We start from the raw sequence: 25,002 nt of genomic DNA, 5'->3' as shown, positions 1-25,002 counted from the left end.
CCGGCACTGGTCCAGGGCGCGTGCAGTGAAGAGGACAGCGCCTTCTCGGTCTCCGGTTCCCTGAGCCTGTCCTCTCTCCACCTGTACAGGCAAAGGGGAAGCTGTCCCCATCACACATGGCACACTTGGGGGTGTTGGGCTTTGGGCTGCAGCTGGAGCATCTTCTCATCTTGCATTTGGGCATGGTGGGGTCCTCCAGTGTGAGATCCATGTCCGTGGTGTTCCCTCTGCCCCGACCCTGAAAGCCCAGTCAGTTTCTCTTGAGGCTCTGCCCCCCGGGTGGCTCAGCCCAGCTCCTGCCTAGGAAAGCCTTAGTGTTGGGAGGGACCCTGGTGACTGAAGAGCCTGGTAGCTCCAGGTCGCCCACACTTTCAGGTCTCTTGCACCAGAAGTTGACAGGATCCATTGGGAGGAAACAGGTCACCTTGGAAGGCGTCCCTGGGTCCCCATCCCCAGGGGTAGGGGCCATAGGGGGCCCGCTCTGCTGCCTTGACCATACTCCTGGGCTTTGAAGGCTCCTGGGCCCAGTAAGAAGGAGGTGGGTGCCAAGGTTGAGGAGGAAGCATCCGAGTATGTGTAGGAGGAGGACAGGGTGGGACCATAGACTTTGCCAAAAGCTGCAGGTGGATCGGGGGACCCTGGGGGCTCAGGATCCAGCAAGGGGCGGCAGGAGTAAAGGAGGAAGGAATGACAGGTGCAAATACCTTCCCACCAAAGCCCTTGTTGCCCTCTGGCTCCTCCCCAGAGTTGTCCCCACTCTCAGTCGGTCACCCACTCCTTGAACTTGAGATCAGTGTCAGTGGTGCTAAAGCCATCATCAGCAATGACATCATCACCCCCTCCTCCTCATGGATGACCATGTGCTCGTCACTCGCTATGTCCTCACTGGCCATGTGCTGGGAATGAGCAGCTCAGGTGGGCAGCAGCAGGGCTGCCCACTGGTCACCTCCCTCACCAGGGGCTGCAAAGTGGCCTGGAGCTCCATACTGAGTAGAAGGCTTTGGGCCAGAGTATGATGCAGTGCCAGACACCACCTGTGTCAGTTCCTGTAGTGCCTGACGGTCTATTTCCCTGCCGTCCAGGCTGTGTACCCCTCTGTGGGAGAAGGCTTGGGCCAGGCTGAGCCAGGTTCCCTGTGTGCAGCCGTTCTGCCCCACAGAAGCTGCTCCTTGGTATCCGAGCTCTGGAGTGTTTGGGCTGCAACTGACAGGAGTTCAGAGGACACCCCAGGGGCAGTGGCAGTGCCCGTCTCTGATATGCTCCGCTCCCACGAGCCCTTGTTACACTCCTGCTAGCCCCTGGCTTGTGGGCTTGGCCTCTGAGATGGACTTCTTTCGGTCCTTGTTGCAAGTGGGCCACCTTCACCTGGAAGGCCAGGTCGTGGTATTTCTGCATCTCATTGGGCCCCAGGGTGTACCACCGCTCGCTCAGCATCTGGCTGATGGTCCGGATATCCTGGTTGGAGTGACCCTGGTGCGCCCTGCCAGGGCCTGGTGCCGCTTGCTGAAGATCATGACCGCCACTCATGGGCCACCGGATGTGGTCCTTGTCCCATTTGTTGGGGCTGCGTCCATCCTTCTCAGAAGATGAGTCCTGTTCCTTGCACAGGGCACTGAGGGACTGGGCATGACATCATCTGGGTGGTAGAGGCAACTGGGTGTCAGGAGACGTGATGGAGAGGAAAGCATCATCATGGTGATTCTCTGTCTCACTGTCCAGCAGGGACTCCCCTGAGGGGCCCAGGGCTCCTCCTCCATGGTGGGAGGTGAGCTTTTACCAGGTTCCACCACCCCCAAAGTGTGTGGGGTTGCGGGCCCTGGGCTTTCAGGGCAGGTGGCTCCAGGGGGCCGCCCAGGGTCAACACTCCCTGTCCCACCTGGTGGATGCTCATGAGCAACAGCTGCCAACTTGGCAGGTTGTTTTCTCTGGTTGGAGGCCACTGAGTGACTGGCAGGTTGCTGGGCCTCGTGTGGCTGCAGGGAGGGGTGAGGAAGGGGATGGAGTACCAGGGGAACACGGCCACAGAGTGACCTTCCACATTCCTCCACACGAACATGCTGACGCCACGGGAGGCTTCAGTGAATGCAGGCCTGGGGGCCGAGTACTTGGTCTGGGCAGGGGGTTCCTGGCAGGGGCTCACACCTCGCCCCCTCCTCAGCCAAGGTGGCTTGGGCCCAGAAAAGGGGGGGTTGGAGAGGAGCAGAAGGCCAGGCCTCAAGTTTTGTTTTTTTTGTTTGTTTTTTTTGTTTTTGAAATGTAGTTTGACTCTTGTCACCCAGGCTGGAGTGCAGTGGCACGATCTCAGTGGCCTTCATACGTGGCTAATTTTTTGTATTTTTACTGGAGGTGGGGTTTTGCCATGTTGGCCAGGCTGGTCTTGACCTCCCGACCTCAGGTGATCCACCCACCTCAGCCTCCCAAAATGGGATTACAGGCATGAGCCACTGCTCCCAACTTCATTCATTTTTACTTGAAAAACTCCGTTAAGCATTTTTTTAAGGTAGACCTAGTGGTCCTGAATGCCCTCAGCTTTGTTTGTCGAGGAAACACGTTATTTCTTTTTTCTTTCTGAAGGACAGCTTTGTCAGACATAGTATTAGTTGCTGGCAGTTTTTTTCTTTCAGCACTTTGAATGTATTATTCGATTCTGTCCTGACCTGCAAAGTTTCTTTAACTTTTGACTATTTGATTATATTGTGACTTGGTGAGTATCTATTTGGTTTGAACCTCTTTAGGAATCTTTAAGCTTCATGGATTTAGGTGTCTAAATCTTTCCCATGATTTAGGCAGTTTTCAGCCATTCTTTAAATAAGCTTTCTTCTCCTTTCTCTACTTTCCTTCTCAAACTCCCATAACCTGACAGTGGTTTGCCTAATGGTGTCTTGTTGGCTTTCTTTTCTCTTTTTTCTTTTTTTTTTTTTTTTGAGACAGAGTCATGCTCTGTCACCCAGGCTGGAGTGAAATGTGTGGTCTCGGCTCACATTGCATTCCAACCTCCGCCTCCTGGGTTCAAGCGATTCTCCTGCCTCAGCCTCCCAAGTAGCTGGGACTACAGGTGTGTGCCACCACACCCGGCTAATTTTTGTATTTTTAGTAGAGATGGGGTTTTGTCATGTTGGCCAGGCTGGTCTTGAACTCCTGACCTCTTAATCTGCCTGCCTCAGCCTCCCAAAGTGTTGGGATTACAGGCTTGAGCCACCTCGCCCAGCCTTCTTTTCTCTTTTTTATTCTTTTTTTCTTTGTCCTCTGACTGGATAATTTCAGAAGATCTATATTCAAGTTTACAGATTCTCTCTCCTGTTGAAGTTTACTATTGTGTTATATCACCTAGTCTGGTCTTGAACTCCTGGACTCAAGCAATCCTCCCACCTTGGCCTCCCAAAGTGCTGAGTTTAAAAGCATGAGCCACTGCATCCAGTCAGTCCCAGCACTTTGGGAAGCTGAGGTGGGAGGATCACTTGAGCTCAGGGGTTTGAGACCAGCCTGGGCAACATACTGAGAACTTGTCTCTATATTAAAAAAAAAAAAAAAATCTTTGGTAGGCCAAAGCGGGAGGATCACCTGAGGTCAGGAGTTCGAGACCAGCCTGGCCAACATAAAAACCCCATCTCTACTAAAAATACAAAAATTAGCCAGGTGTGGTGGCACACGCCTGTAGTGGTGGTGCATGCCTATAGTCCCAGGTACTCAAGAGGCTGAGGCAGGAGAATCACTTGAACTGGGAGATGGAGGTTGCAGTGAGCTGAGATCGCACCAGTGCACTCCAGCCTGGGCAACAGAGTGAGACTCCATCTTATAAAAGGAAAAAAGAAAGAAAAGAAAAATTCCATATCTGAGTGTTTACTCCTGAGTTTTTGAGATTGTTATTAAGATCGTGCTCTACTGTGATGATTTGGGTTTGTTTGATAATCAGAAAAAAGCATATTCTTTTAGGTGTTCAGCCACACTGTTTTGGTGTCACAACTGCACATTGGTTTCACAGCTGCAGGACAAGTTCGAGCATCTTAAAATGATTCAACAGGAGGAGATAAGGAAGCTCAAGGAAGAGAAAAAACAACTGGAAGGAGAAATCATAGATTTTTATAAAATGAAAGCTGCCTCTGAAGCACTGCAGACTCAGCTAAGCACTGATACAAAGAAAGACAAACATTGTAAGAAGCAATAGTTTCTCTTACTATTTTGAGAGCCTTATCATTCTACATCCCATCTTCCTGTGAGATTGTCTTTGTAGCATTTAACTCTTATTGCAGTTCTCATTTTAAAAACTGGCTTGCTTATTGTATATTTTCCCCAACTAAAGCGTGAACTCCTAGCAGGGCATGGTGGCTCATGCCTGTAATCTCAGCACTGTGGGAGGCTGAGGTGGGTCGACTGCCTGAGGTTAGGAGTTCAAGACCAGCCTGACCAACATGATGAAACGCTGTCTCTACTAAAAATACAAAAATTAGCTAGGCGTGGTGGCTGGGACCTGTAATCCCAGCTACTTGGGAGGCTGAGGCAGGAGAATCACTTGAACCCTGGAGGTGGAGGTTGCAGTGAGCAGAGATCTCACCATTACACTCCAGCCTGGGTGACAAGAGCAAAACTCTAGCTCAAAAAAAAAAAAAAAAAAAAAAAAAAAAAAGGGGTGAACTTGAAGGCAGGTCCTGTGTCCATCTTTTCAGATTCTGTATCCCAGCACTTAGGACATAGACAAACACGAAGATGACAATCAATATTTGCCAAAATGAAAAAACAAAAGAAACATGTAACATCATGTAAAAGAAGCTGGTTAGGTGGAGAAATTTCTTTACCATAGTCTTGCTTGTGGATCCAGTAGTGACTTTTACATTTTATATCTAAATAGAAGCTGGAGGCTTTGTTGGGGACTCATAGGCATAAAATATTATGTTATTTATTATAGAGTTAAATGCTACAAAGGCAAATCTAATTAATAGGCCTATTTTCCTTTTTAAATTCTACTCATAATTTCTTCATAGTTTTTATGATAAAAGGTTGGATTTTGATTAGAACTCCCATGCTTTTGTGTCAGAATTAAAACTGGTATTAGAATAAATAATTCAAAAGCTAGAGAAAGAGTACAATGAGAAGCCATGAGTTTCATTTGAATTATAATATTATGTCTTAAAGATTTGGGATATATGCTAAAGTTACCAAAGTTGTAGAAAATAAGGCCGGGCATTGTGGCTCACATCTGTAATTCCAGCACTTTGGGAGGCCGAGGTGGGTGGATCGTTTGAGGTCAGGAGTTCGAGACCAGCCTGGCCAACATGGTGAAACTCCATCTGTACTAATAGTACAAAAATTAGCGAGGCGTGATGGTGTGTGCACCTGTAGTCCTTGCTACTCAGAAAGCTGAGGCAGGAGAATCGCTTGTACCCAGGAGGCAGAGGTTGCAGTGAGCAGAGATTATGCCACTGCACTCCAGCCTGGGTGACAGAGTGCTATGAGTCACCACACCTGGTATGAGCCACCGTGCCTGGCCCACAGTGACTTTTACACATGTTGTTAAATCATCTTACAGATTTTATAATTTGGGGGAAGAAAAGTTTTACTAAATGGTCTTTTAATGGAAACTCTACAAGAACCAGAATCTTTGCTTTGTTCACTTATGTATCCATTCCTAGGCCTAGAAAAATGTCTGACACATAGCGGCAATTATTCATTGAATAAATGGAGCCAGCGATAGTACATCAGCTTTGCTATACGCATACATTAAAGATGTAGATTATTGACTTTCAAAAGATAATTAATGTAACTTCTTACTGCTTCTGAACATGTTTGTGAGTTATATTGCTGAGGGAACTTTATCTTCTCATTCTTTCATCTTAACCCAGTGTTATAAAATTGAAATCACCAATATTATTCCATATCTAAAATTAATATCTACCTTGTAAAAAATATCACTCTGCTGCATTTGAGAATAGACTTTTTAGGTAATAATGATGCAATCCATAGGGTTTTTTGGGGGCACAGAGGGATTCATGCTAACAGAACATTTTATTTTCTATTTTCCCAGAGCTGTAAAACATGAAATTACGGTAGTATAAGGCATATTTTTACTCTTTTTATAATTTTTTCTAAAAAAAATTAGTGTTTGTTCCCTATATAACTTTTAACTTTATAGGTAAATATTTGTCTCTTTCAGCTCCAGTTTTATGTGAAATAGAGTTTTCAGATTTATGTAGCATGGAAAGTTTTAATACGTCAGAGTTACTGATTTTTGTCAATCATTTTCTCAATTATTTCTTTTTTATCTTTAGTTGATTTTTTTGTAGTGACACATTTTGTTTCTAGTCTCATTTCCTTTTGTTTATATTCTATGTATATTTCATTTTTGGTTACTATGAGAATTACATATAACATCCTAGGGTTATGACATTTTAATTTGAATTTATTTCAACTTAAGTTCAATCACATACCAAAATTCTACTGCTATATATATAGCTCTACTCTTTTTATGTTATTGATGTAACAAATTATATCTTTATTCATTGTATACCAGCTAACAGATTTACAATTACATTTTATGCATTTGCCTTTTAAATTATGTAGAAAATAAAAAGCAGAGTTACAAACCAAAATTACAATAGGACTGTTTTTATGTTTGTTTATGTATTTACCTTTACCAGAGAGCTTTGTATATTCATACAGCTTGCTTATTTACTTATATAGTTATTGCCTAGAGTTCATTTATTTCAACCTGAAGGACTTAACACTTCTTGAATGGCAAATTCAGGGATAAATGGATTTTTTTCAGTTTTAAAAAAAAATCCGGAAATGTCTTAATTTCTCCTTCATTTTTGAAGGATAAGTTTTCCAGCTATAGATTTCTCAATTGACAGGTTTCTTCATTATTTTAAATATATAATCCACTGCCTACTGGCCTTCAAGGTTTCTGCTGAGAAATCAGCTGCTAATGTTATCTGGATCCCTATCTGTGAGAGTTGCTCTTCTCTCTGAGTTTTCAACATTCTCCCATTATCTTTTTTTGTTTGTTTTTGAGACAAATAATTGTACATATTCATGGGATACAGAGTGATATTTTGATACATGTATACAGTGACCAATGATCAAATAAGGATAATTAGCATATCCGTCACCTCAAATATTTGTCATTTATTTGTATTGTGAACAGTCAACATTCTTTCTTCTAGTTTTTTAAATTTATAAACATTTAAATTTTATTACATAAATTTAAATTTTTTGATTCCAAAAAAGTCATATATGTATGCAACATCTTTTTTATCGTTTATCTATATATTTATGCATCTTTCCTTTTGTTTTGACAGAGATTTTCTATTTTATCATTATTTCAAAAGAACTCTTACCTGTATTTATTTATCAATTATATGTCCCTTGTTTTTTCGTAGTATATTAATTTATTTACTTATCTTCTAAAAATCCTCCATATAATCTGTTTATTTTGTTTCCTTTCTATAATTTCTTCAATGATTAGTTCTGTTCTATTTTCCATTAAAATATTTAAATCTTGTATGAATTTTTGTCAGATTAGAAATTTAGGGCGTTTCTTAATTTCTCTATACTCTAGCTTTTGACTTTTTTTTTCTGACCTAAGAGGTATTTAGAGCACATTTTAGATTTTTTATTTTGACTAGTCGTTTAAAATGTATACTAATCTTCAATTTAAATAAAAACTGGTCTATAGTGACAAAAATTACAAATGAGTCTAACTAATAATTATCAGCTGTGTTTATATGTATAGGCATGCACAGATTTTGGTAAATATGTACATAGTATATTGGTGAGCTTATTTTTGTCATTCTTAACTCATTGTGTAGTCTAAACGTTGGGGAAAAAATATAATACAATAATCAAATGGTGTGAATAAGAAAATTGTTCTAATGTTTGTAAACCAAGCAACTGTTTTAACTGCTCCCCTCTTCCTGATTGACTTCTAAAAGGGATTAATCCATATTGGGTCCTATCATATATGTCACGGTATAACATCTCCAGCTATAAAATGGAAATTTGAGAATAACTTTGCTGCTACTCAGATACATTTTATTTCAAAAACATACACTAAGGTGTTGCTGTTGGATCTTTCCAAAAACATATTCACACAGAACTTTCAATCACACTGAGCCATATTTGAACAATCTTTCAAGGTCAGCTCTGGCATAAGCTAACATTATACCATTTAACTCAGAAATTTCTTTAGTATTTGCTTAATGGGTTTATGTTTGATATGTAATGTAATTTTCTAATGCGAAATCAAGTGGTAATTTTGTTAGTCAACTTGATTTAGTGGCTTGGGAAGAAAGCTTTTAATGTTCCCCTCATTTTTCTTACCTTTGACATGATCCTTCACATGTCTTATTTTGCTTAGTGATTTTTTTTTTTTTTTTTTTTTTGAGACGGGGTCTTACTCTACCACCCAGGCTTGAGTGCAGTGGTGCGATCACAGCTCATTGCAGCCTTGACCTCCCAGACTCAAGCTATTCTTCCACCTCAGCCTCCCAAGTAGCTGGTACTACAGGCACAAGCCACCAAACTTGGCTAATTTTTGTATTTTTTGTAGAGACAGAGTTTTGCCAAATTCTCAGGCTGGTCTGGAATTTCTGGGCTCAAGTAATCCTGCCTTGGCCTCCCAACATGCTGATATTACAGACATAAGCCACAGTACCTGGCCAGTTTTCTTTTTAAAAAAATCTATTGGTTATTAATTTGAAGACTTCCTTTTCATAGCTGTGCTCCTTAATTGGGAGCAAACATGAATGGACCACAGCTTAGCCAATTTTCTATATACGATCTTTGCCATCCTAATTTAAAGGAATATTAATTCTTTCTTTTCCTCTTTCATTCCACAAACCTGTATTGACTACATCTAAGTTCTAAATGGTGCACTGGATGTTGAAAAAGTTGATGATGAGCAAGAACAAAATTCCTCCTTTCAGGAGACTTACAGTTCAATATGGGAAATATCATTTGTTAAAATATAAAAGTGCAATTGTGTTACATGCTGTACGAAGTACATGTTGACATGTGAGCATATAATAAATGGGCTGGAGGCCAGAGGATTGCCAAAGAGAATCGGCCTCCTGCTGAGATGAAAAGTTGAGCAGGGATTAGTTGGCGAAAGTGGAGGGACGATCCTTTCTAGGCAGGAGGAAGAACATGTACAGAATCTCTGAGGTGTGATGCAACAAAGTCTATATAAAAAGCTGAAGAAAGGTCTAATGTGGCTTAAATACAGAAGCTAGTAGGAGAGGAGTTGAAAAGAGGCTGGAGAAGTAGAAAGTGTCTGCATTCTGCAGGAACTTATATTGTATAAAAAGAATTTCTCTTTATTCTAAGTGCAATGTGAAGCCAATGAAGTGCTTTAAACAGGTGATGTGATTTGATCGAACTTATTACTTCACTTAACAAATATTCATTACATGCCCACTGTTTGTCAGATATTGCTGTAGCCCCTGGTGATACAGTAGGGAATAAAACAGGCAAAAATCCCTGTCCTCTTGCAGCTTATAATGGACTGCAATGTTTAATATGTCAGAGGAGGTCCACGGAGGAGTGACTTCTAAGCAAGAATCTGAAAAAAATGAGGATATCTAAGGAGGGAACAAATGGTTCAAAAGCCCTATAATTGCAAGCAGGCATGATGAAGCAATTGCGGTTGTCCTACTCTCAACACCGTGGAACTCAAAGGAGATGGAAAGATTCCTTCTCTCCCTCATATATTTTCTCCCTTTCTGTCTATATATATAGAATATGAGACATTTCCCTAATCATTATGTGTAATTACAATTATATATATGTATGTAATATATAAACATATATATATGTAATTGTAATTACACATAATGATTAGGGAAATGTCTCATATTCTTCTACTCAGAAATAAGCAATATAGCAATTACTGTTTTTTACATTTTACAGTTACAGTTTCAGAGAAAGTTTGATATTTATCTAAAATTTTTCAATGTATGAACTTTTTCATTTGACAAACCATAATTGTACGTATTCTTGGGATACAGAGTGATATTTCTTTACATGTATAGAATGTGTAGTGATCAAATCAGGGTAATTTCCACTAATTTAAAATGCCACCTTTATGTTATTGTAATTTATATATATACTATATATATACACACACACATATATATATACATGTCCACATACAGTGTGTGTGCACATGTACACACATGCATATGTGTATATAATGCCCAGTATAAGCAATGTGCACAAATAAAGTTAGCTAACAGAGATAGTATAGAGTGAGAGGAGAGGCAGATTAATCTTTGAGGAAAAGCACAATTTTATGGCTGAATGGAGAAAGCTGAGGTGGTTTCTAAGATGGAGAATAAGATGAAAAATGTAAGTACGTTGTTTGACTGAATTCAAGAAAGAAGGGTAAAAGAGAAGAAAGTAGTGGTCTTATCATTACATGCCACAGAGAGGTAAAGATAAAAACAACATATTGTTTTGGGTTTAGTAATTTAAGGGTTACCAAATTCCGTTTTGGAGGAGGAACAGATTCCATGTCCACTAGAATGGAATGAACAAGAAATGGAGGAGGAAAATAGGTAGTTTTTCAAAAGTTTTCAAAAATATGAAAAGAAGAAATGAAATGGTACTTGGAAGAGATTGTTGAAATGGGAGAGACTGTAGTGGCTTGTTTAGAAGCAGTTGAGATAGATCCAATTGAGATAGAGATATTGACTATATAAAGAATGACAATAGTGTAATGGATAACTTGACTTTGGCAAATATTGTGAATTTTTGTGAAAATACAACTAAAAGGCAATGTCACTCCAATAATCACCAGAGTAATCAATTTGCTTATTGCTGTCCCTTTAAATATAGTTCTCTGGTATCAACTAACATATTTTTAACTAATGATGCTTCTCAAAGAAATGGGAAAAGACCTTTTTCTTTCTTTCAGTCTTCAATGATTCACTGCTTCATCTCGCTCCACCAAAGATAAATGAAATCTACATCTCTTATACATTAACAATGCATGACAGTTTATAAATAGCTAAATTTTTGGAGCTAACTTTAAGTACCTGAATGGAATTTAATCAACCCACTAATCTCCTTCTCACTTCTCAGTTATTTATCAAGTTTATGTCAAGGGACAAGGAAAAATTATCCAAACATTGTTTAAAACAATCATCATTAATTAGTAACACTTATCCAGGGGCGGGGTTTAACCTTTCCCCCACTCAAGGATTATTCTAATGTCAGAGTAGAATAAAAAATAAGTGCAGTGATGCTGACTCTTCCAAGCTTAACATTTCTCACATGTCAATTAGCTTTGTACTGGGAGGAGGGCGTGAAGGGCTGCTTGCGATAGTTGTGTAGCAGCAGCACAATGGCCGCAGACAAGGAAAACAGTTTCTAGGAATTCCTCGTATATAATTTTATATTTTTGACAAGATTAATGACCCATGCTCCCTTCCTCTCCATTTCTTTTTTTGGAATTCTGTGTTGGTATGTAGTTACTATATTTTATTAAAGGAAATTAGCCTTATCTCATATTTTATTAAAAAAATTATATTATTCCTTTATATTTTTATTAAAGGAATTTATTATTATTATTAAAAGAAATTAGCCTTATCTCTTATTATATTTTTTATGACCTTCAAAGTAGTGTCTCTGCTTAAAAGTGTACCCTGGCCGGGTGTGGTGGCTCACGCCTGTAATTCCAGCACTTTGGGAGGCCGAGGCGGGTGGATCACGAGGTCAGGAGATCGAGACCATCCTGGCTAACACGGTGAAACCCCATCTGTACTAAAAATACAAAAAATTAGCAGGGCATAGTGGCGGGCGCCTGTAGTCCCAGCTACTCAGGAGGCTGAGGCAGGAGAATGGCGTGAACCCGGGAGACGGAGCTTGTGGTGAGCTGAGATCGCACCGCTGCACTCCAGCCTGGGTGACAGAGCAAGACTCCGTCTCAAAAAAAAAAAAAAAAAAGTGTACCTTGAAGCACACATCAAGCAACATGTAGAGTTCATAAATTCTGGCCAAATGGTCATACGTCAAACCTAATCAGAACTAAGGCTCTTTACTTGCACTGACAAATATGAACGCTGGGGAATTTGGAAATATCTAATATATAATATTATATATAATATATATAAAATATATAATAACTTTGCATGTGATTTTCCTCTTAATTTTTTTTCTAGCTGATCCATATGAATTCCTCTCATTAAGAAAAATAAAGCATCCAGGATTCAATGAAGAACTGACTATCACCTTGTTAATCATTCAGAAACATGTTGCGGGCTTAAGCTATTTTTGATATAGATACTGAAACAATTACTTGCTAGGAGCAAACGAAGGTATGGATAAGGCCCTGAGTCATCTTCCTGAGCTGAATGATAGTTAAGCTGAATGTACGTATAAAATATGATTTTCTAACCACTTGCTCGCCAACAAGGAAAACTTAAGTAGAGCAGAACCTGAATAGACAAGACATTTCTTTCTTTTGGTAGAAAATGATTTACCATCACTGTCTACTTAATTGTAGACTAGGAAATTTTAACTTTGTGATTTATTGCCAGAGACATTTTCTTCTGTACTGTAAAGTGTGTGTAAAAAAAAAAAAATAGTGATTTTGGAGGATTAGGGGACTTTGATAAATTGCCTGCAATTCTGGCAGTATGAACTGCATATTAATTTCTCTCTTTCAAGAACATTTTTATTTATTAATTCCTTACAAAAACTCCCTAAACTTTGGAACAGCTCTCAATTGCCTGTATTCTTTTTTTTCTTATTATGGTACTCTTCTAGAGATTTGGCTTGCATCTATGAATAAGCCAGGACATCTTCAGAAATTGTCTGATTAAAAACACCACCAATGGAATTTCATTAAATTTGTATTGCTCTGACTAGTGAAACACACACATCTATGTTGCTTAGGATATTTTACTGCAGTTTGAGTTGTAATAATAGCTCTGTTTAAGATCTGTCAGTCACTTGAATCTTCTCTAAGGCTTTGTATGTTAGAAGTTAATTTGCTTTCTTACAAGGCCACATTCTATCTTGTAACTAAACAACTGAATTTTATGTCTTAGCGTAGATGGTTTATTACTTTCTGGCTTTTCTTTAGTAAGAATCCTATAAAAACACTAGTATTTTTCTCTGAGTTTAAAATTCAACACATGCCTACTGATATGGTTAGGCTTTGTATCCCCACCTGAATCTCATCTTGAATTGTAATCCCCATAGCCCCCATAATCCCGACAGGTCAAGGGAGAGACCAGGTGGAGGTAATTGAATCATGGGGGCAGTTTCCCCTGTGCTGTTCTTGTGATAGTGAGTTCTCACGAGATTTGATGGTTTTATAAGAGATTCTTTCCCCTTTGCTCGGCACTTCTTCATGCTGCCTTGCGAAGAAGCTGCCTTGCTTCTCCTTTGTCTTCCGCCATGATTGTAGATTTCCTGAGGCCTCCCAAGCTGTACTGAACTGTGAGCCAATTAAACTTCTTTCCTTTATAAATTACCCAGTCTTGGGCAGTTCTTTATAGCAGTATGAAAACAGACAAGTACACCTACTATGTAAAACTTAAAATACAAAAAAAACAAAACATTATCTCACTAACATAGGAGCTAACATTTTGGTGTACTTTGTTTAGTGTTTTATATTAAAAATATGTACATATATAAAGAACATGTATGTACAATCGTGCATACATCATGTACATACATCTACTTAAGAAAATAGCTATGTAATATACCGTTACTCAACTAGATTATAATTTTTTCTCCATTTCTTTATTGTATGTTATTTATGATTTTCTACTTTTTTGTTTTCTCATTTTTATTGCATAATATTTAATTATGCAAAAAATACATTAAATACATAGAAAATATATAATGTAGCTATAAGAATAAAGAACGATGGTAAAACAAATGCTAATACCCACTACCTGACTTAAAGAATATGATACTATTATTTTCCAATTGAAATCCCCTCAACTACTCAGAATTACTGCTATCCCTTTTATCCTTTCATTAATTTTCTTCTAGTTTTCTCACATGTGAATCTATTTCTAAATACATTTCTTTATTTTGCAAGTTTTTGGACTTCATATAAATGTGACCATATTGTATATATTCTTCTTCAGCTTCTTACTTTTTCACTAAACAATATGTTTTGCTGATACTTACATTCATATGTACAGTAATAGTTGATTTATTTTAATGGCTATATATTATTCCATTGTTAGAATACACCAGGATTTATTTTTACTTATTTTTTTTGCTGGAAAATTGGGTGTCTTTTTTATTTTTTGATATAACAAACAATGTTGTAATCATTTTGTATTTACTTCTTAGTCCACTCCTGTAAGTTTCTCTTGAGTACATACTAGCAATGAAGATGCTGAGTCACTGCATATCCATACTCACAACTTTATTCTATAATGTAATATTCTATAAAGTAGCTGTATCAGTTTATACTTTAACCAGTAATGGACGAGATTTTCTGTTACTTCCCATCTTTGTTAATTATTACTTTTAGACTCTAACTTTTATCAGGCTCATGGATGTAAAAAGCATCTCAGGGTGGTTTTAATTTGCATTTATCTGCTCATCTATGAAGATGAGCTTCTTTTCATATAATTATGAGTCATTATTTTTGTTTTGCCTTCTTTTGTTTATGCATTTTGCTTGTTCTATGTCTTATTTTTCCTGTCGATTTTTGGGAGTTCATATATATATTCTAAATGTATATTTATTCACTCATATATATGTTGCAAGTATTACAGTTTATGATTTGTCACCTTATGATATCATCCAAATAGAGAAGCTTTATATTTTGATGTAGTCATATGTTCATTTTTCCTCCTTAATGTTTGTTTTTCTTGGTTCTATGACCTACCAAAAGTAACAAAAATTCTCATTTATTTTTAATCTAAATGTTTTAAGTATTTTCCTGGAATTCACCTTGAATTGATTTCTATTGGAGATAGGTATCCAATCTAATTTGCCTCATATGGATAACCACTTGTTCTATTACTGCTGTAACAAATTTCTACAAACTAAGTGACCTAAAATAACGCAAACTTATCATCTTACAGTGTGCACAAGTCAGAAATCAGGCATGAATTTTAGTGAACTAAAATCAAGTTGTCGACAGGCATGTTTCTTTATGGCGGCTAGGGTAGAATCCATATCCTGGCCTTTTCTATCTTCTAGAGAACATCAGCATTCCTTTTCTCATTGCCTCTCCTCTCTCTTTTTAAAGCTGGCAATGTCACATTTCTCTGACCATTCTTTCATTGTCACATCTCTCTCTGGACTCAGCTGAGAAAGGTTCTCCATTTTTAAGAACTCATGTGATTAGACTGGGCCCATCTGGATAACCCAGGAAGATCTCTCCATCTCGGTTTGCATCCTTAATCACATCTGATAAGCCTTTATTGCATTCAGTGTAACATATTCACAGGTTCCAGGGTTAGGCATGGGCATCTTTGAGGGCCATTATTCTCCCTACCACATTATTTGCCTAGAATCTTTCATTACATTGTCCATCTATTTACTTACTGATTTCTAATGACATCCAAAACAGTTACAACATTTTATGTAAGCATTGTTTTTATTTTTATGTTATTCCACTAGTCTATTTTTCTACTCATGAATTATGGTACATGAGTTTATTTTTGCAACTTTAAGCTCAATAACATGTTTTAAGATTTCCTCAACTTTCTTTTTCCACTTCTTCAGAAGTTGACTCTTTTGGCCCTTTGGTCTTCTATACACATTTTAGAAATGCTTTGTTGAGGACTAAGAGGAATGCTAAGATTTTGATAGGAATTTCATTGAATTTTGAGTATATTGCCATGCTACAATTGTTAGTGTTTTATACATGAAAATAATATATCCCTTCCTTTTTTCCTAGTATCATGAGATGTTTGTTAGGCATGCATGAATATTGAATTGTATCAAATGTGTTTTTCTGCATTATTGTGGTGGTGATGTGATTTAGCTACTTTAATTGGTTAATGTAATGAATTACATTTGTAGATTGCTCTAACTATTGAAACAAGCTTGAATTTCTGGAATAAGCCCAATGTGATATTTATTCAATAAATATTCATTGAGTATACCTAGTATGTAACATGCTTTAAGAATACACCAGTGAACCAAACAGAAATATCTGACATTACAGAACTTAACATTCCAGTATTTGGAGACAGACGATAAAAAAGTGAACATGTATATTTACAGTTTGTCAAGGAACGATAAATGAAGACTCTTAAAGTAGATGGGGAATTGGGAGTGAAGTCTGTAATTTAAATAGGGTGGGCAGGAAAGCTTCACAGAGAATGGGACATTTAAGAATAGACTTGAAGGACAGGCAAGAGCAATCTCTATGTTTATATGGGAGAAAAGGTTCCAGGCAGATGCAGTAACAATGGCAAATATCCTGAAGTAGGATCATGCTGGAGTTTTTGTGGAGCAGCAAGTAGGCTAGTGTGACTGCCACAGAATCACCCAAGGGAAGATGAGAAGATCAGACCAGACCAGCACTTGGGCATCTAATGGGAAAAGTTTCTCAAGCCATCATAAAGATTTCACTTTTACTATAAATACTATGAGAAACCATGGGATGTTTTACAGTAAGAAAGGTGGCATAATATGTTACATGTTTTAAGCAAACTCTATAGCTTCTGAGTTGAAATAGATTGTAGGGGCTCATGGTAGAAGCCGAGGGAACATTTAGGAGGCTACTGTGAAGAATATCACGAAAAGTACAAACAACGCTATGTAACATGCTTAAATGGACTGAAGAAGATGTATAAAATCAAAATGATGTTACCTTCACACCTTAAATCAGTACAATAAACCCCCCTCCCCAATCACAAAAGAAAAACTAAACACAAAAACCAGGCTTTGGTTGCTCAGACAATTTTACAGGTGAGTTCTAGCAAACATGCAAAGAACGTTTAATTGCACTGTTACAGAAATTCTTCTGGAGGCGAGAAAATAAGACACATCACCCAACTAATTTCATGATAACAATGTCAATGTATAATAACAGAAAAAGTGGACCTCCAAAGAAATAAATTTATTTGGAAATAAACAAGGATTATAATCTGAGATATTTGTGCTATGATGAATCATAGGTGCATACCAAGAGGTCGAGGTAAGGAAAATATTTAAAGACAAAAAGAAGTCTATGCAAGCTGTTTTGAAACAAACATCATTGGTCACAGGGCCTGATGCAGGAGCTGGTGTTAACTTACTGGCAGAAACAGCCATTGCTAGGCAAGTGTTCTTGTGAGGGTGGCTTATCTGAAATGCTGCAGTCTTGAGGAATTTTTTATGATAGGTCCTATTATAGAGACACCTACAGGATGAGCTGGACAAACAGAATGTGCTGGGTGGGCAGAAATTTCTTGTGAGTTTATAGAAAGTCCTTGTGATAGTGCTTATTGTGGACACACACACAAGATCCCCTTTTTCATGACCCGGCTCCACTTTGCTTTGGGTCTGATGTAAGTGACTTTGCCTTGTCGTTGGCAACTTTCACTGTAGTATAATCTGCACATTAAAGTTACCTAACAATAGTACAAAGAAAGAAAATTAAAGGTATATCTCTTTCAAAAATATAAACCCCAAAATTGTTAGGAAATTGTAGTGAGTATAAAAGATAATTCATTATAATAGACATCTCAAGCTTCACAGAATTCTGACCTTTGCTACACTCTCATCCACAATCTTTTCTCCTAGTAAATGGCAGCTCCTTCTCATAAGTTGCTGAGGCTTCTTATTGCTTTTTTCTCCAAATAACAGTCAGAACTGAACAACTGTAATCATCCTAGTCCATACAATTGTTATATTTTCATTTAAAGAAGATCAATGTGTGATTCTTTTTTACATATTTCTGGACAATTCTTTATATTTTAATAGTAGTCAGAATTTGATCAGGAAAACAGAAGACATCCTATGTATTATAATGATAAAAGTTTAATATTAATTAGGGCCTTATGCTATTATTGGAAGAGCTTGGTGAATAGATATTAGAAAAGCAGCTAGACAAAATCAGAAGAGGTCTGTTTTATATCAGAGATCTTAGCCTGACAGTCTAGAGTGTGGGCACAGAACCCAAGCTTATAGGAATTTCTGAAAGGTCTGTAAATCTTATCCAGATGGACAGTGGGAGCTCATAAAGAATTCTGCAAGCCATCACATCTGTCAAACCTGCTATGTCTAATCCTTAAGCCTGCTTTATGTGAAGACCTCCTCTTCACTCCTCGCTTCCAGCTCTCATGAGTTTCTTTCATAGGCAAACCCAAACCTGAAACAATGTGCCTGAAGACTTCGGGTGACACAGTACCCAGACTTAAATAGGAGGGGAGCCATGGTGGAAGTGGCCATCCAGCACAATTTTCTTGGTGTTTACTCATAGTTTTGATTCCTTAAAAAAATTAATCACATTAAAATATGTGTTTCATAATCTACATCTAATAATACAAATATTTAAAGTCTTTTCAAGTTTGAATATGCTATCCACGTTGCTGCTACCCCCATTTTGTGTGTGTGATTTTTGTGTGTGTGTTAGAAGCTCATGACCTTTGAAACCTGCTCTTATGAGCTTGCTTTGATGATTTATTTGTCCAGAGAGGATTTTTTTCCTACCTGGCATTTTGGACTGCTATCAACCTGAGACCACTTTGAATTAAATTCTCAGCTTGCAAATTTGGAAGCCACACTGATTGTGTGAGTTCAGGCTGAAACCTGTTTGAGAGCTGGATTCTGGCTATAAACTCTACAGGGAACATTTTCTCTCTCCACTCAGAGCTGAGACCATAGGGAAATTTATTTGCTAGCTCTCTTTGCAGGTTTATTTTATTTACTTTTTTAATTTCTAGTACACGTGCTCACTGAAGGTGTAATACTTATGTGAGAATCTCAAAATCAGTTGTGTTCTTTGTATGACCCTGGTTTTGTTTCCTCCTGCTCTCTTACTTTCAGTGTGTCTCAATATGTCTGCTGATGCTATGGTCATCTTAAATTTCGACTGAGGGTGGATCTTCTTCCCAGCTCACTCACATGGTTCTTAGCTAGATTCAGTTTCTCTCCATTTGTAGGACTGAGGACCTCAGTTCTTCACTTAGGGCTGGCTACAGGCAGTCATCAATTTCTTGTAACAGGACTTACACTGGGCCTCTGACAGCATGCCAGTTGGTTTCATTCAAATGAGAGGGCAAGAGAAAGAGAGAGAGGGAGAGGGCACAAGATGAAATTCACAGTATCTTATAATCTAATCTCAGAAGTGGCATCTCATTACTTTTGTTCTATTCTATTCAATAGAAACAAGTACCTGGGACCAGCTTATACTATAGGAAAGAGATTATATAAGGGTATAAATACCAAGAGGTAGAGATCATCAAGAGCCATTCTGGTAGCAGCCACAATATCTTATCCAGAATATTTCTTATTCAGGCCTTCAAATGTGCTGTCTTTTCTGGTCTAATGGAAATGAACCTTCCTTCCATACAATTTCTTCTCCTAAATTGTACTCTGGCTCTCTTATCACATACAAATGTCTATGTTAGGTATTTGTGTCTGTCTTGATTCTTGGTAGGCTTCTAAACTCTGTGAATGTTGGACTGTGATGTAGACATCATTTCACCGCACACTCTGTAACCACCAAACCTTAGCAGCTTATTCAGTAAGCACATACTTGGCTCTTAATGAGTATTGCTTAAATTGATGAATTGAATTAGTATTTTACATTCTCTGTTGCTTAGCTAAGCAGAAGAATTTGTCATTTTTTAAATTTAGTGACTGGTTCTATTAAAAGTTACCTTTGTCTATATCATTTTGTTATACTAAAGCACAAATGTATAAGGTCAAAAAACATTCTCAAGATTTTGTTTAAACCACAGCCCTCAGTTGTGTGTATTTATCTCTTCTTTTCATATGCAAGATTTCTCCTGAAATGGGCAACAATTACAAGAGGTTTTTCCCTCTTCTGAAGGAAGAAAATAAATATTTAATTCACAAGTTTAGAAAAGTGAACCTGAAAAATCACAGGGCTAGGTGGGTTATGAGGCCTACTGGTACATGATAGAGTTGAATGTGGATTAGAATGAACTCCGTGGATTAGAATCTCAGACCATAGGCAAACATTTACTTGTTTTAGAATAAGCACATTTGAGTCTGCAATAAGTATTACTATTTTTAAGTTGAAAATGTAATTGGTTTCTAATAATAACCATATTGGCTAGCATTGTTTCAATCGTGTTTAATGTTTTCCAATGTCATTTCATGTCAGATACCTCTCTTGATTCTTAGTAACAATTTGGACAAGACAGCAAATGGTATTGTCCAAGTTTTCTAAAGAAGAATCTGAAGTGAAATGACATCAAGAGACCTATCAAGACCTGTATCCAGGAAAAGGTAAATCTGAGCTGAAATTGTATCCCTTGTAAATTACCTACGTGACATACCAGATAGTGTTCATGATCCATTTAGTACTCTGTTCTAAAAATGAGACAATATCCATTTATTCACTTGTTCATTTATTTAGTGTTTGTTCAGCCCTTACTGCATATTCCAGGCACTATTCTGACTGTGGCAGGAGTGACAAACAGGCATGGTTCTTACTTGCATGTAATTACAGTCTTATAGTGAAAACAAGTGTTAAACAACAAAATCTCCCAATTATTTTAAAATTATAAACTTGATTTGATACTATGTGGCCATATAATTGTTCCTAATTTGGTTGGAGAAGGGAGGCAGTTAGGGAAGCCTTCCCTGAGTTAGTGCCATTTAACTTGAATCATGATAGATGATAAGTAATTTGTCAGGGGAAAAAATACTCCAGGAATAAAGAACAGGTACAAAGGTCAGGTTCTGGGAAGAGCTTGTCTTGGTCCAGGAACTAAAAAATGTTAGAGTGGCTGGATCTGGGAAGGAGACAAAAAGTTATTAAATGAGGCAGCAGGCTTCAGCAGGTGCCACATTGCTCAGGGCCTTGTAGGCCATGCTAAGGATTTGGGATGTTAATGTCAGTACAAACAATTGAGTCATAAGCAGAAAGTAAAAGCATGATTCCATCAAATGTTTTTCTCTAAACAGTAATTTTATAAATACAGGTTAAATGTGTGTGGTCCCAGCTACTCAGGAGGTCCCAGCTACTCAGTATTCCTTTTCAACAAATATTAGGTGCCTACTATTAGCCAGGTACAGCCCTTAGCTACTTTGAATGAAGCATATATTACAAACTGGCAGAATTTCTTAAACAAAGAATCTAAAGATTGTTTATACACCATAATCTCGGTATTTTATAAATTTCTTGAAATTATTTTTATTTACACTGCTTTGCAGAATTTTAACTGGCTTTGAAATAAACAATGACAATAGTCCTCCATGTTACTAGTTTCAAATTTTCCCAATACCTACTAAGACATTACTTAATCCACAGATTTATTGTCAATAGTTTGTATCAAATTGTGATAATATACTTGAAATTAATATTTCAAATTAAAGCAAAATCACAAATTTATACTTTATATTATGAATGAGATTCACAAAAGGAGCATGATAATATATTCTGTTGTCATCACATAGAAAATAATAACATATAGAGTATGAATCAATTTTTCAAATACAAAGCTATTACAATTAGGAATACAAAGAAATCATAATTAGGAATACTTCTACAATATTAACACACAATAGTGGTAACACTTGCAAAATGATGGTGGTGGTTTTTTTTTTTTTTTTTCCCCGACAGAGTCTTGCTCTTGTTGCCCAGGCTGGAGTGCAATGGCGTGATTTTGGCTCACTGTAAACTCCACCTCCTGGGTTCAAGCGATTCTCCTGCCTCAGCCTCCCTAGTAGCTGCTATTACAGGTGCCTGCCACCACACCCAGCTAATTTTTGTATTTTTAGTAGAGATGGGGGTTTCACCATGTTGGCCAGCCTGGTCCCGAACTCCTGACCTTAGGTGATCCACCAGCATCGGCCTCCCAAAGTGCTGGGATTACAGGTGTGAGCCACTGCATCCAGCCAGTGGTGGGTCTCATATCTCAATGTGGACTTTTACTAACTCCCGATGCCTCAGTTTCCTCATCAGTTGAAAGGAATGAATGAAAGATATGTGTTTTTCATATTACCAGGTAGATGATAAGGAGATTTTAATTTTCTTTTTTTTTAACTTTTATTTTAAGTGTAGGGGCATTTGTTACATAGGTAAACTGGTGTCACAGGGGGTTATTGTACAGATTATTTCATCACCCAGGTATTAAACCTAGTACCCAATAGTTATCTTTTCTGCTTCTCTTTTCTCACCCTCCACCCTCAAGTAGACCCCAGTGTCTGTTTTATTCTTTGTGTTCATTAGTTCTCATCATTTAGCTCCCACTTATAACTGACAGTATGCTGTATTTGGTTTTCTGTTCCTGCATTAGTTTGCTAAGGATAATAGAAGGTCCATCCATATTCCAGCAAAAGACATGATATCATTTTTAATGGCGGCATAGTATTCCATGGTGTATATGTACCACATTTTCTTTATCCAATCTGTCATTGATGGGCATTTAGGTTGATCCTATACTTTTGCTATTGTGAACAGTGCTGCAATGAACATTTGTATGCATGTGTCTTTATGGTAGAATGGTTTATATTCATCTGGGTATATACCCAGTAGTGGGATTACTGGGTCGAATGGTAGCTCTGCTTTTAGCTCTTTGAGGAATCACTATTCTTTGCACAATGATTGAACTGATTTTCACACCCACCAACAGTGTATAAGCATTCCCTTTTCTCCATAGCCTCACTAGCATCTGTTATTTTTTGACTTTTTAATGATAGCCATTCTGACTGGTGTGAGATGGTATCTCATTATGGTTTTGATTTGCATTTCTCTAATGATCAGTGGTGTTGAACTATTTTTTTGTATGTTTGTTGGCTGCATGCATGTATTCTTTTGAAAAGTGTCTGTTCATTCCCTTTGCCCAATTTTAATGGAGTTGATTGTTTTTCTTTTGTAAATTTCTTTACATTCGAAATGTTTTTATTATTAAGTTGAGCTGCCTCATTCTTAGTATGGTTTTTCACTTTAAAAAGCATAAGGGTGGACATGGTGGCATATGCTAGTAATCCCATCTACTGGGGAGACTAATACAGGAGGATTGCTTGAGCCCAGGAGTTCAAGGCTATAATGTGCTGTGATCATGACGGTGAATAACCACTGTACTGCAGCCTGGGCAGAGTGACATAGTGAAACCACATCTCTAAAAAAAGAGAAAATGTAATTTAAATCTTTAAATACATATGTATATGTGTGTATATATGTATATATATTGCATATATGAAAAATGGTTTGTATTTCCATTCACAGCACATAGTAAAATGTCTTAACCTCCTCCCTCCTCCCTATGTGTGTTTTTCTAAGTGTGTGTCTTTTTTACCTTAATTTTTCTCTTAGTGTGTCATAGTCTTCCTAGGTCTCCCTCTTCTGTCTTTCACACACACACACACACACACACACACACACACGCATGCATACACACATGTACCTTGAAAAATAGCTTTTCTTTTTCTTAAAACTTCCCAAAGCTTTCATAAAATTAGCCCTCAGGCACTCTTACGTATCTCATCCACTCTTCTTCCTCTCTCCCCTTCCTGAAGCCATTTGTAACTTACTCTATTACACTAGGAAGGGGAAGCAAATATTCATATTATTTTCTTGTTATATCCTTAGCATTACTAGACCTTTGTGGTTTCTATGGATGAGGGACATAATATTTATTGATTTATTCTAAACTTCAGTCACTCATAATATACCCTTTTATTCCTCCTTCTTCTGTGATATTGGGAGTGTATAGTTGTCATAGTGACAAACCCTTTGCTGTCAGTATCTAAAGTGGATGGGGAGAAAAGAAGCGCTTTGCCAATCATCGTCTCCAGTGCATTTCCCACTGTCAGCGTCATTGTCTAATGCTGTTTGCATCCACACAGCCTAAGGGAACCGTTTAAGTGAGTGACTCCCTCCCTTCACTTCAGCCCATCACTTGAGCATTTCTCTCCCTTGAACAAAGACAAGTGGTGCTTCTAAGACTTGAGTAATTCTGAATATAATTGAGGACTAGATGTTCCTGTTTTATATCCTACAGGGCTGGCATCTCTAATGCTGAAAGTACAACAAAGTGCAGTGGTAGTCACTGAGTGTTCAGCCATGCTGAGTCATCAAATTAAAAGGAGATCGTCTTCCCATTCCTATCAATGACCTCATCTCTACCAGATATATAACTGGAAAAACAATGCATTTGCTTAAACTTCCACAGTGAGCCACACTTGTTTGGTGTTGTGGGGAAATGATGGAGAAGCATCCTTGTTTATTAAGGATCCAATTTTGATAGGCTGAGGCATATTTTTCCTCCCAAGTCTGCACATGGTCATGCATTAAATATTAATGAGCATCTTCTCTCTATCAGGCCTTGGGGGATATGTTCACCTCTTGGGAGGTGAACATGATAAATAAGATCCTTTCTCTCATGTAGCATTCTCTCCAATCTTTTTTTTTTTTTGATAGGGACTAGCTCTGTCACCTAGGCTAGAGTGCAGTGGTGCAAACATGACTCACTGCAGCCTTGACCTCATGGACTCAAGTGATCCTCAAGTGATCCTCTTGCCTCCACAACATCCAGCTAACTTTTAAAAAATTTTTTGAAGAGAAGGTTTTGCCATGTTGCCTCAGCCTCCTGAATTGGGGGGATTACAGGTGTGAGCCGCTGCACCTGGCCACATTTTCTTTCCATTCTTATGGAAGGCAGTAGTCAGCAAAACAGTTAATCAATTCAGAATATATTAGGTTGTTATAGGAACCATGAAAAAATAAAATAGAGTGTGTAAAGAAGGCTTGATGGCCAGGAAGCTTTTACAGGGAAGTGACATTTGAACTGAGACCAAATACTTAAAGAAGCCAGTTCTTTGAAGAGTTGATGGGAAAGTATTCCAAGAAGTGGGAATGGCAAGGGGAAAAGACTTAAGATGTAACCTCAGAATGATTAA

The 25,002-nt window shown here is 38.0% G+C and overlaps 1 pseudogene; it reads right to left on the bottom strand.

Annotated features, from left to right (window-relative positions):
- Positions 1 to 250: 250 nt before the first annotated feature.
- LOC129523697 (protein capicua homolog) lies at positions 251 to 23,922 on the bottom strand (annotated as a pseudogene).
- Between the last annotated feature and the right edge of the window lie 1,080 nt (positions 23,923 to 25,002).

The sequence above is a fragment of the Gorilla gorilla genome, chromosome 1 (genome assembly GCF_029281585.2).
Source record: "Gorilla gorilla gorilla isolate KB3781 chromosome 1, NHGRI_mGorGor1-v2.1_pri, whole genome shotgun sequence".
Taxonomy (NCBI): domain Eukaryota; kingdom Metazoa; phylum Chordata; class Mammalia; order Primates; family Hominidae; genus Gorilla; species Gorilla gorilla.
The sequence above is the reverse complement of the archived record's forward strand: the minus strand, read 5'-3'. Positions and strand labels throughout refer to the sequence as shown.